We start from the raw sequence: 13,264 nt of genomic DNA, 5'->3' as shown, positions 1-13,264 counted from the left end.
AGCATTCCACGAGAGGAAGCTACTGCTCATCCTCCTGTCGAAGTTCAAAAGTTTTGTTTGCTGAGAAGTCAGTCAGGCTTTTGGGAGGTTCCCAAGAAAATGCCAAAACTTAAAACTTTATGCCGTTCATCTCACAAGAGAAACCCAACCCTCCCTCCTTCTCCTTTCTCCCCCTCTCTTCCTTTCTTCTTTCCAGAAGTAAGGCAAATACTTAGACACCCAAAGAGGTTGGGACACGTGCCACCGGCCAGAGGCCACACAGTTTGCCTTGTGAACCGCTCCGCCCCACCCCAAAGCTTCGCGTTTGCATTTCTTTTGCATTATGGCAGAAGCTTAAAACAGCCACTAAAGCTTTTCTCTGCTCCTCCTGGGCACCCCGTGTTCAGAATGGAGCGAGGCCCAAGCTGGACCGGTGTCTAAGGGCCTGCATGCCGGTCACAGAGCTGGGATTAGCGGAGCTGGGCCAGCCTTGGCCGGATGATGGTGGAGCGTGGGAGAAGCGACCGAGGAGCCTGCGGCTCTCCAGGCCCGGCCCTTCCCCGCGGGTCAGCCTGGGCTGCTCAGCTGGCGCTTTAAAGAGCGCAGGCCGCCTCCGGGCCAGATGAAGTCAGCACAGAAGGCTCTGAGCTGAAGCAGCAGGAGGCAGCAGGAGCTGGACACACAAGTGCCTCCGGCCAGCCAGCCCCTCCTCCAGAGAAAAAGTGGTAGTTAGTGGGGATGGAGATACCTGGAGAAGGCTGTTCTTGAGCGATTTTTTTTTTTTTTTAATTTTTTTTGTCGTTTTGTCAGAAGCAAGTTGAGTTCTCTTTTTATTCTGTGGCACCCAGTTTTAGATTTTGTGCGTGTGTCTAAAAAGATATTTCTTGGTATGCACACACACACACACACACACACACACACACAGAGAGAGAGAGAGAGAGAGAGAGAGAGAGACCCTTGCCTTCTAAAGGCTACCACACCCTCTGTGCCGTGAGCAGCCGGATTCGGATTCCTTTACTTTGCAGCCAGCCTGGTTTCTCAGTCGGGTTCTTTCTCCTTTTCAAGAAGGAGCTCTCTTGGCTGAGTAAGAATTTTGCCATTGCAGGGCACACATGCAACAGTATGTAGCGTTTATGGGGGAGCAGCGTTCAGGTCCCGGTTTGTCAGCATGGAGGATTAATTTTTTCATATTTCTATGTCCAAGAAAACCATAGTCACTACAAATCCTAGATTTCTAATTTGTTTACAGAGTTAACCAAACTGGTGCGAGTCAGTGTCTTTGTCTGGGTTTCTTAACTCCTGCTGCCTGGGTGTCTGCGGAGGCTGGTGCCGGTGAGGGTGGCCGCAGCCACTTTCTAATGATGAAGGGGGTGTTAGCGATGGTGGCCATTTAAAACGTTATGGTGAACAGAATGGTTTCCTAGGAAAAATCTTTCGTTTTTTTCCAGCTATGTGGACAACACGGTCTGTCTCTGCCTTTACTCTGGAGAGGTTTTGTCTTTGTTTTCTGTTTTTTTGTGCCTGCTTTTTATTTCATTTCTCAATAATTTTCATGTTTCTGTATTTGAATTTACATGTATGCAGGGGATTAGGACAAGAACTTTAAAAAACATTTCCATAACTCAATCTTTTTTTTTCCTTTATAGACTTACTTATTTTATTTATGAGTACATTGTAGCTGTCTTCAGACACACCAGAAAAGAGCATTGGATCCCATTACAGATAGTTGTGAGCCACCATGTAGTTGCTGGGATTTGAACTCAGGACCTCTGGAAGAACAGTCATTGTTCTTAACCACTGAGCCGTCTCTCCACCCCCCTCCCTCCCGAACTCTAAATTCTTAAACTGTACTGAAAGGAAATTAAATTCAAGGTCTGATAATCCTGTTGCTGGGTTTTGGTATTTTCTTCATAGTATATTTTAGTCTTTAATAATTAAGACCTCCCACAGTCTGACAGTCTCTGCAATGCTGAATTCTCTCTTTAAGGAGAAATAATGTTTCCTATACTTTCCTTAGTTTTAGTTGTCTGAATATGATTTGTTTAAGCTATCTCTTATACAGGGAGATAGAATGCAGGGTGAACAGGCAGAGGTATCTTGTCAATTGTTATCTAGGAGATTTAGGGCTTAACTGCCTTCTCGGCACACCTGGGCACCATCGATTGTGGAGCTCTGGAATCCATAGTCATTAGTGAAGCTGTAACTTATATAAACACCACGGTGCCTGGGACTGCGGAACCCCGGAGTGTTGGGTGAGCTTTGTACTCGAAATTCTTCCCAGACCCCGACCCTCTCCCTATAAAAACCCCCAGCTTTTGAGTCTCGTGGTCGTTACCTCTGTCTCCTGCGTGAGATACATATCGGCCCGGAGCTCCGTCATTAAACTACCTCATGCTTTTGCAGCAAGAAGGTCTCTCGTGTTTCATTGGGTAACCCCATGTCCCAAGACTCGAGTGGGGGGTCCCCGAAAGGGGGTCCTACAGTACAACACTTCTAATTCATTTCTGCCTACAGGTCATCCGCAGGAAGGGAGGGGCGGTGACAACTGTGCACAGTCTGTTCTGGATCCCGAGACCCAGGGCTTTGGCTGCGTATTTCACTTAGCATTAATCATAATTCTTTGCAGTAGGTCCTTTGTTTACAAATGAGTCAACCGAGATGTGAAATTAATTGCTCACAAGCACACGGAGAATTAGACACAGCAGTGAGTACCACACTTAGGCCTACTCAATGACAGACACCGGGTTCTTATTTATTTGTTTGTTTGTTTTGCTGAATCACTCAGCCCAAAGAACTCGTAGTTTTCATTTATGTGGTCAAATAGGAGCATAGCTTTTATTTGAAAGTGTGTTTGAGCATGTCCCCTTCTTTGATATAGTTCCAACATGTGAGGCAACCAGTTTACTTCCACAGTACCACAGTCTTTATTTCCAAATCCATCTTATACCTGTTTCTATTTTGTCTAATGTCCATCTAGCGTGCAATGCATAGGCAATCTCAGGTCTTCGGCAGCAGCTTAGAATTCTGTGATATGCTGCCATTTTAGAATGCAGGCTTCTTGATCCCGGTGTGGACAAGAATTAAAATTTGGAAACTGAGAAATGTCTTTAGTTTTTTTTTTTTTTTTTTTTTTTTTTTTAATGTTATGTCCTAGAAGTAAAAGTTCAATGGTTAAAAAATATAATAATATTTTTATGTTAATTATATATATATGTTTATAATTAATTAATGAATTAATAAAGAGCTTTGTAGCTCTATAGAAAAATCTGTGGTCAGCCATTTAAACACAGAGGATATATACTGGAAAACATCATCTGACTTGTAACAAGGACTTCTGGGTAAATGGGATTCAGGGCATTCTTAAACAAAAAAAGTCCAAACCCAACACAAACATCACTGTTAAAGGGAAAATACTGAAACATAGATTTTATTTTATTTCAGTTATTATTGTTTTTACATTTATGAATGGCTTATCTCTGGAGTTTTCCGTTTAGTATTTTCAGACAGCAGTTGACACTTGGTAACTGGAATGAAGGAAAGCAAATCTGCACTAAAGGGCGGGAGGCATACAATGCATCACACCCTGGTTCTAATCCAGCCTCATTGGATTAGGCAAACCACTTTTGTGATGAGTCTTGGAGTGAAGCAAGCTCATAAATGACCTAGCAAAAGAAGTATGAATTGTGGAATAAAACGTTGACTTTTTATCCCAGTGTTGGTGCTCTTTAATTGTATGGCCATGGGCGAGCTGTTTAGAGGACCATAGTAAAATCTAAACCATCGGTAGTAACGCATGTCAATTACTCAATGGTTTTAAAAGTGCCAGTGAGGGCTGGAGAGACATCTCAGTTGGTAAAACTTCCTGTGGCTGATGCCTGACCACTTGAGTTTTATCCCCAGAATACATGTGTAAGGAGAGAATCAACTCCCAGAAGCTGCTCTCTAATCTCCATGCATGTGCCCTGGCACACATCCTACACACAGACACATCAAAATAACACTAAATTAAATAAAAATAAAACAAGAGAGTAAGTATCAGGCAGGCCAAAGGCTAACGTTTCCTGAGTGCCTACTGCCTGCCACGTAGACATTGTATAACTTCTGGAAGTTTCTTGGAACATTTGCAGAGGACGGCAATCCTTACTTTTAATTTTCCAAGAGGAAGCTGGAGACCAGAGAGTAAGCTGAGCCAGGATTTGGGGTCAGGGAGCACCAAAGGGGTTGTGATTATCACCTTAGTACCTGGCTGACTTTCATAGTGGCCAAGACTGGTCATTTTCCTTGGACCATGAGATTAAAAACAGCAGTGGCTGCAGAGATGGTCCTTGTGTTAAGAACACTTGTGGTTTTGCAGAGTACCAGGGCTTGGACCCATGCACCCATACAGGGAAACTCACATACACCTAGCACTCCAATTACAGGGCTATGACGACTTCTGGCCCCCACCGATATTTGCAAACATATGGTACACAAACATACATTTGACATACATTTGAACACATATGCATAAAATATTAATTATTGTAATAGAAAATAGCAAGATAGTGCTGGTTGGAAATTGATAAGAATGTTTTCTTTCCCAGAGTAAGGAGCCATGAAGTGGCTCCTTTTTTTTTTTTTTTTTTAAAGATTTATTGATTTTACTTATATAAATACATTGTAGCTGTCCTCAGACACACCAGAAGAGGGTATGGGATTCCATTACAGGTGGTTGTGAGCTGCCATGGGGTTGCTGGGAATTGAACTCAGGACCTCTGGATGAGTACTTAGCGCTCTTAATCCCTGAGCCATCTCTCTGGCCTGCTAAATTTCTTTTGGAGATAAGGTCTGGTAGTGGAGGCAAGTGTTTGATAAGACACCAGCCATCTGCCTGGCTTAGCCTGTCGTCCAATGGTACACTCTGGACAGTTACTCCAACTTGCAGTGCAGACAGTTGGAATCATCAGCTTGGCAACTTCTTTGATATTAGCATATGTTAATTGTTGAAGATAACAGGTTTCATCTGGGCATTTTTATATGTCTACTTGCTGTACTTTGATACTGCTCACCCTGTGACTCTGATTTGTGTCTCCTCTCTCTTCCTAACCCTCTTTCTCTTTCCTAAAACCTCTCTCCTCTATGTGTTTGTTTCTACAGGAGAAAGAAAAGGTCTTGCTTTTCTTTCTCAGTCTGGTTTATTTTGCTTTAACTTTTGGATCTCCAGTTCTGTTCATTCTGCTGAAAATGACAGCATGTTGTTCTCTGTGCTGAATAAACATTCATTGTGCATATGTATGTGGTTGAAATTAAAGGAAGACAGGCACAAAGCCTGTCATGGGACGAGAAAGAAAGGCGGCAGAAACAAAGTTTTAGAAAGGGAGAGGAGGGGAGAAAAGACGGAAAATGAGGAGGATGACCCGGACCCGTGTGGCCTTAATTAGCCACAGATCGATATGAATCTTTTATAAGAAATGAATTTGTACAGGATGATTTGTCTTGTCTAGAAGGGCAAATTATATGATATCGTTTGGCTCTGAGTTTATAATGTGGACATTTTGTGGAGTGTAAATTTTACTGAATAAATCTGAGATTAAAGCCATTGCTAAATTACAAGTTTCTGGAGTTTTGAATTTGTCAAGATGGTTGGAGTGTGGGTTGAGTTTGCGGCTGGCCCTCTGCCAGGAGAGACGCCAGAGGGGAAAGGCCACAGATAAGATGGTTCTAACTAACATAAGATGGATATGTTAGTTCTATATGGCCCACCTGGGTCAGAGAGGACCTGGGGGACAGCGTGGCAAGGTGTGATGCTGGAACGGGTCACCGTCATTTTTAATATTTACTGCAACATATGTACATTGTTTTCTTTATAAAATAACCATTGGTGGACACCTCGCTAGGAGGGATCTCTCTCGGCTGTTGTGACTAATGCTGTAAGAGCTGTGGGTGCACAGCAGAAGCCCGAGCTGGCAGAAGCCTGCTGACAGCTGAGGACCCATTTCTTCTGTGAGATGCAAAATCAAAATGTCAAGTCTTGTGCCATCAAAACCACCTTTAACCAGACTCATCTGGGCTTCGATCTGAAGAGCTGCACTTTTCTGGAAATGGAGTTGGTCTGGTTTAAATGTAGATCTTGTCCAGAAGTTACTTCATAAAAACTGCGAAGGTTAAATGTCCCCGTTTCTCTACACTGCTCTTATCCTCAAGGTGCTTAGCAGGTCACAGGGATAATCAACCCAGGACAATGGCTGTTCAGCTTCTCTCTTCTCTGAGAAGGAAGCTGCCGTCTTGGCCACCGGGCAGTCCCTCCAAAAATGGAACAAAAGAAGGTAAGAAGCAATGGGGGTGGCACCAGAGACAGTAAAAAGAACTGTCTAAGGGAAATGTTATGACAGTTGAGTTTAAAGCTATTAGTCTGCAATAATTCCAAGGGATCCAGTGTTGTCCTCTGGCTTCTTTGGGTACTGCATGTGCGTGGGGCACATGTGCTCAGGTGAACGAAAGTGTGCACACACACGAGCGCTCGCACACACACACACACACACACATGCATGCACACACGCGCGCACACACAATATTTAAAAGGAAATTAAATGACAGAGGGATTAAAGCAGGGTACTCCAGACTCATGGCTCTTGGTTTTTTTTAGTAAAATTGTTCTGATCTCCATTTGTCTGGGTTTCCAGCAGGCCAGGCAACACCGTGGCTTATGTTTGGTGACGCGGAACTTTATTTAGCACCAGTGACTCCATTCTGATTTTCAGCCTGCCCTGTTCGGACCCAGCAGCTTGGTCCAAAACAGCGACAGGCCATCTGGAACGGGGACTTAGCAAAAAAACAAAACCGTCTACAAGGAAATGGACCCGAAAATGACAGATGTGAGGCTGCGGTCATCCTCTGGGAGCTGATGTTTTGGGGAGGCGACAACGGAATGGCGGGGACAGATTTTCATGCTATTTTACCCTTTACGAATATTTTCCTTCCTCCAATTTTTTAGTTTTTTAGTTTTTTAAAAATAAAAACAAACAAAAAACCAACCAAACAAACACACACAAAACCATCAAGACTAGAGCTGCTTTAAAAAGTGGTCTTTTGTTGGTGTTTGTTGGTGTTTGCTGGTGTTGTCTTGGTCTTAACTGAGTGTTTCTGAGAATCTGACCCCAGGAGCCCCAGCTCCCGAAGCTCTGCTGCCAAGTTGGGTCCGCAGAGCCTTTCTGAATTTTAGGGAAGGCTGCATTTATTTAGTCAGTTCTTTTAGATTTTTGAGAGCAGATTTTTCTTTTCCTGAGAAAAAGAAAAAAAAAGTTTCACGTTATTAGTTGAGATGTGGGAGACAAAGGGACTGAACTGGAAAATGAGCTTTGTATCATTGAGTACGCGCACGCGGGCATGTCTGTAATTCAACCCAAAGCCTCCTACATATTATGTAAGTGTTCTACCCCTGAGCTATTTTTCCAGCTCAACATTCCTTTAAAAATCGAGGTAAAGTATACATACCACAGAACGCGGCATTGTCCCGCATCTCAGTTTGAGGCTGCTCTTCTGTCCCCTAGGCAGCGGAGCTGGACTTGTGAGTGGCATGTACAAAGGCGTGGTTACCCAGAAGGCAAAGCTGCTGTGGCCACTCCTGCATCTGCTCAGGATGCTAGAGTAGCATCCGCGAGAAGCCTTCCCCGAGATTCCTGGGGATCTTATACTTAGCACAAATTCAGAGATCGTTAGAGATAAAGCTAAAAGTAAGTTCGTGAGGTGGAAGGAAATTTCTTTTGACCGTTTATCAGCTAATTCTGGGATATTAAAAATACAGTGAATGAATTTAAAAAGAAACACCGAACCCTCTTTAATATGAGATAATCTTAGATATACAGAGAAGCTGCAGAGGTGGCGCGGAGTCCCTTAGTAATTTCTATTGATATCGACATACATCTGTCAGAGGAAGAAACCAAGTGCTGACGTCGTTCCTAGTCCCTCCATTTCCTTGGTACCTCGCTGATTCCGACTGCTACTCACAGGCATGGACCCGTTCACTCTAGCTCAGCCAACTGGCTTTCGGAAGTGCACCCGGGTTCAGAAAGCTTCATGCCCCACTTAAACCTCTAGACTGTGAGCTTCAGTGTAGCTCTCTCCTCGAGGAGCGTTCTCACATGCTCAGAGCTCTCTCCCTCAGCTCACACCACCCCATCCTGAGCATCGTGTCAATGCATGTGGCTTAAACAGCCTGACTCTGGGATGGACACACGTTCCCCGTGACATCGCTGTGAGTCTCAGTAGAGTGGGGTAAGTGGCAGGGGCTGAAGAGATGGTGAGACTCTTCCACATTCAGTTCTTTGTCTTCTTCACATTTTATATTTTTTGCTGTGTGCAGAATTGTGAAAACCCACCTGAACCAAGCAAGCAACCAACTAACCAAACAAACCAAGAACCAACGCAACAAAGAGCCAACCAACCAACCAACCAACCATTCAACCAACCAACCGACCCAAGAACCAACCAGGCAACCAAACAAACATCCAAACAAATCAAACAAACCAACCAAAAACACAAGCAAAAGAAACCCACTGCTTATGAGGAGCTGATAAAATAAATTATTCTTGTCAAAATGCACAAATTTATTTTTATTTCTGCCAAGTAATACTGGTGGTGCATGCTTTTAATCCCAACACTCAGGAGGCAGAGGCAGGCAGATCTCTTGGTCTACAGAGTGAGTTCCAGGACAGCCGGGGCTACACAGAGCAACCCTGTCTTGAAAAACAAACAAGCAGGAAAACAACAGCAACATATATTTTTCTTTTTAATAGAGACACCTGAGTTCTACTGTCCCCTTGTTTGTCCCCTGTCCCTGCAGGCTAGTCAGTGCCCTCCCTGGATAGTTTAGGGCCTTCTCAGGAGCCATAAAGTAGCTTTGGGTTGTGTTGTGCATGCCAGAGCTTTTGTGAGTGGAGACATCGGTCAGGGCGTTGGCCCCAGAGGCCCAGAACTTGTTCTCCTGACCTATCCCTGATATCAACCAGCCATGTGGTCATTTGTTGCCTGCTAAGAAGCTGGAAGGAGACACAGCTGGTAGACTCCTGCACTGTGTAATGTTCCTGTCCCTTTGGTAAATTCCATAGCCAGTGTAAGGTAGGAGCAACATTTTCTCTCCAGTGATTTCTTGTCCCCAGAAAGTTATTATTTCCTCCAGGTACACTCAGTGACTCACAAACTGTCAGTGCCTTTCAAACATTACCCCCTCTGTTCACACCGACCCAGCCCGTGGCCTCTACTTCCAGTTTGGAGTTTTGCTATGTGTGTACCAAATGGCACCCCATCAGTTGCCAGTCCTTCCACACACAGCTCACTCTAGAAGCATGATAAACGGGAAATCATTTTATTTTTAAAAATCGGTAACACAGCATTCTTTGGGCATCATGAAGGCATCTATGTGAAAGCAAATTATTTTATTTAAGGAACATTAAAATTTTAGTATCATTCTTTTTATTGGACATATAACTGCATATATCTACAGGACACAATGAAATTTTTATAAAGCGAGACAATTTGGCATGATTAAAATTATCTAGTTAACATATTCATCAACTTTACAATTTTTTTCTAATGGGATATTGAAATGTATTGTCAGTGATTTTTGGGATATATAATATGCTATTATTTAAGTAAAAGCAATTTACTGCACCGGGCAAATTTTCAGAGCAGTTGAAAGAAACCCCAGGACCCATCACAAAGATCTCTAGACAGCTACCACAGATATGAACCTTAAAGGGTAAGTCAAGTCCTTTTCCTATGATTTGCTGAGCTTTCAAGCCTGGAGCTCATACAGGTCGCCATTTGCCTCTTTGTCTGGACTGATTTTCTTCCTAAGCTGCCTCCTCATCTGTGTTCTGCAGCTGCCTGCTCTCACGGGATCTTCTCTGTGCTCTTAAACACTTTTTGAGATTCATTTTTTTTTTTACCATTGCTCCTGATTCCTAAGATTTTCTGCCTAGCTAGCCTGTTCCCCCTCTTTCCCTCCCTCCTCCCCTCTTTCCTTCCTTTTTTCCCTTCCTTCCTTTCCTCTTTCCTTCCTTTTTTCCTTCCTTCCTTCCCTGTTTGGTCTTTCTTTTCTTGCTAAAACAGATTGAATCTAACTTGTTGGCTAATGTGGATGAAGGGCTGCATTAGGTAGGTGTGAGCATCAGGGGTGGGGGTTGGGGGTGGGTAGAAGGGTAGAAGGGAGTGGGGGGATGGGGTTGAGGGGAAAGGGGGGTTTTGGGGGGTGTTGGGGAGGCATGGCGCTCTCCTACTTGAGGCCATAGTCTCTCTCCTTGGTCTACTCTGAAGCTTTCCTTTATTTCTTTAATTAATTGATAATTGGGCTATTAAGTTGTTTAAACGAAAATGTCAGACATCTTTGGTTGAAAGCTGCCGAAGTTTGAAGATAGCAGAAGCCTTCAGCTAAAGCCCCCATCCCCATTTTATACCCCACCATGTTGGGGGACTTCTTGTTCTGCTTGCTTTTTAAACACCTTTTTCTAATGGTTAACATATCTCCAAGTCCTATTGCATATATATTTATCAGCATTGCAAGTTAGAGAGATATAGTTAGTCTTAGAAGTCAGTACACAAAGCAAAACAAAGGGCATAAAGGTTTCATTTACTTTACGGACTGTAGCTAGAGAGAAAGCATGTACTTGTGTTTTTCTCAGAAGCCAAAGAATTACTTTTTCCCTTGATGAAGTAATTCAATATCAAAGTGATCCTTTATAGTCTTCAACACAAACAAGTGTAGAAGAATCAGAAAGTTGAGTAAAATTTCCTCAGGAAAATGAAGTTACAGAATTGGTTTTTATAGTAAGATTTTCTTTTGTTTTTTACTTATAATCTTTCTTTAGTGTTTTCCTCATGGCTTCTGCACATCACCAAACGGGGAGAAAAAAAAAACCCTCCAATTATAAAAATAACATATTAAAAATATAACTCGCTGATAGTAGATATTTTTAAAGCATAAAACAGGGGCAGCCTGATGGCCCAGTGGGTAGAGACATTGCTGCCTGTGCCTGGGGGCTTAACGTTGATCCTCTACATGTAAGGTGGAGCTGACTCCACAAAGTCCTCTTCTGAAGTCCACGCTGGTGCTGTGACATGTGCCACGCCCCCATAGTACGTACACATACAATATGCTCACCCATAAATACATACATGTGAAAGTTTATAGCAGAATATGAAACATGTGAACCCCCTGAAGCCTTTTCTCCCTTAGCACATACTGTACCGTACAGGCAAATGTCATTATGATATTTTTCCATAAGACTTAATGGCTCTCTGAAATCACAGCTTTGTACACTGCGGTTTATCTACCTGTCATTCAATATTTGAGGCATTTCCGATTTGGGATTATTGGTGACTCAGTCTGTGCGAACACAATGACGTATAATTTTACGTGTGCCTTGGGTGACTTTCTAAGGTTCTTAGGAGTGGAATCGTGACGTCAGAGCGAGCATGTCTTTACACTGCCTTCTGGAAAGGTTGAGAGCCAGGACTCTTCACCTTGGTTCCCTGCAGCCTGGCTCCCCTGTCCCTGTAAACTTGCTGCTGAATAGAGAACGCCAAGGCTTCTTCTCTTCAGCAGTGTGACCTCCCTGTCCCCAGACTTGCCTCCATGGGTTTCAGCACAGGAGTTTCTGGAAAGACTCATCAAATGGGAAAGGTATCTCGAGTCTCTGGATTCCTTAGAGACCATTCCTTACCGTCTCCATCAATCCTGGACTGTTGTGTCAAGCAAGACCCTCACTTCCTCACCAGAAGTCCTGTCCAGAACCAGCCTTAAACTTGCAATATTCATGATTTCCAGCTCTGCCTGTTCTAGACACAACGCTGCAGAGTTGGTGTGCTTGTCTCTCAGGAGCCACGAGCTCAGCTTGCTCTAGCACACTGTACTGGTGACAGTACACCTTACAGGGTATAATTCCTCCTTTGGGGATAGGGGGGCTTACCAAAGGGCATAGCCTGTGAAGGCACTGACCTGCTCCAGCAGCTAGCCCCACCGTGGAAACCCAATCGGACATGTTTTTAGTGTAAGAAAGATTATCGAGGCAGGGTAGAGTGACAGTTTCCTGTAATTCTTTAATCTTAGCATAGGGGTTGGGGTCAGGGTGGGGAACAACAGGGAGTGGGGTGGAGGGGGCTAAGGCAAAGAGGTTTCTATTTCAAGGCTAGCCTAGGCTACATACTGGGATCCTTCTAGGAAAAAAAAGGTAACAGGGAGAGAGGAGGGATGGCAGGAGAGAGGGTGAGGAAAGAGGTAGAGAGAGAGGGAAAGAGAGGAGGGGGAGAAGAGGGGGAGAGGAGGAACCTATAGTAAGCATGCCTCACAGCATATTTTATTTTAAATGCTGGATGATGGCAATACTTGTGTCCCTGGAGGGGGCATTTTGGAGCCATTGCTGTGGTTGATACCAGAGAGGTGACAATGTGGCACAGATGGGTGGCTCATCCCACGCAGAGGGGCTCAGAGGAGTGAAACTATTAGACACGGATATGAATGCCCCCAAATACTCATGACATTCGATGCAAAAATCCAATGGAGTTTTGGAGTCACACTATTGTACAAAGATGTGAGGCCAGGGTTTCTGCTGTCTAAGATGGAGAAGACTTCAGTTACGAATCTCTAGACTTGAATTTTAAAATGTTTATTGTGTCAGTGACCCTCCCCACCCCTGAAGAATCATGGGATAAAGAAAATACTTTTAAAGATTTAAATTACCATTCGTTTGATATATATATATATATATATTTTTTGGTGCTAGTCTTGAATTTTCTTGAGAAAAATTTTTAAAAAGAAGAAAAAAGGAGATTTTAATGGAGCTGGTTTTGTCAAAGAAGTGGAGACAACAAACTTCACATTTGTGCGGATGGTAATGAAGCATTCACCTATAGATTTGTGTGCATGGTAAGGAATCATTCACCCATAGAAGCACACTGTGCTGTTCCATGAGTTACTTGGTATTTGAAAGGAAAAGTGTTGTCACGGCAACAGGGCAACAAACAATGAGGAGCGGTGTACAGATGAATCACAACTATACGTGAGACAGAGAAGCAAATGTTCCTTTAGGGTTGTCACAAGCTTAACAAGCACAGACAACGTTTCAATGAGGCGCTCTTATTGTTTTCCACGGGAAATAAACAAACAAACAAGGGGAGTATATGGAGGGGTGAGGGATGTGATTAGATTTATTTCTGCTCTATCGGGACAGGAAGCTGTTGCTACAGCTTTGCCCAATGCAGTACCAGCCTATTTTTAGAATAGAGATGGTTTCAGATGGGCTATGTTCCA

The sequence above is a fragment of the Micromys minutus genome (genome assembly GCF_963924665.1).
Source record: "Micromys minutus genome assembly, chromosome: 1".
NCBI classification, from domain to species: Eukaryota; Metazoa; Chordata; class Mammalia; order Rodentia; family Muridae; genus Micromys; species Micromys minutus.
The sequence above is the reverse complement of the archived record's forward strand: the minus strand, read 5'-3'. Positions refer to the sequence as shown.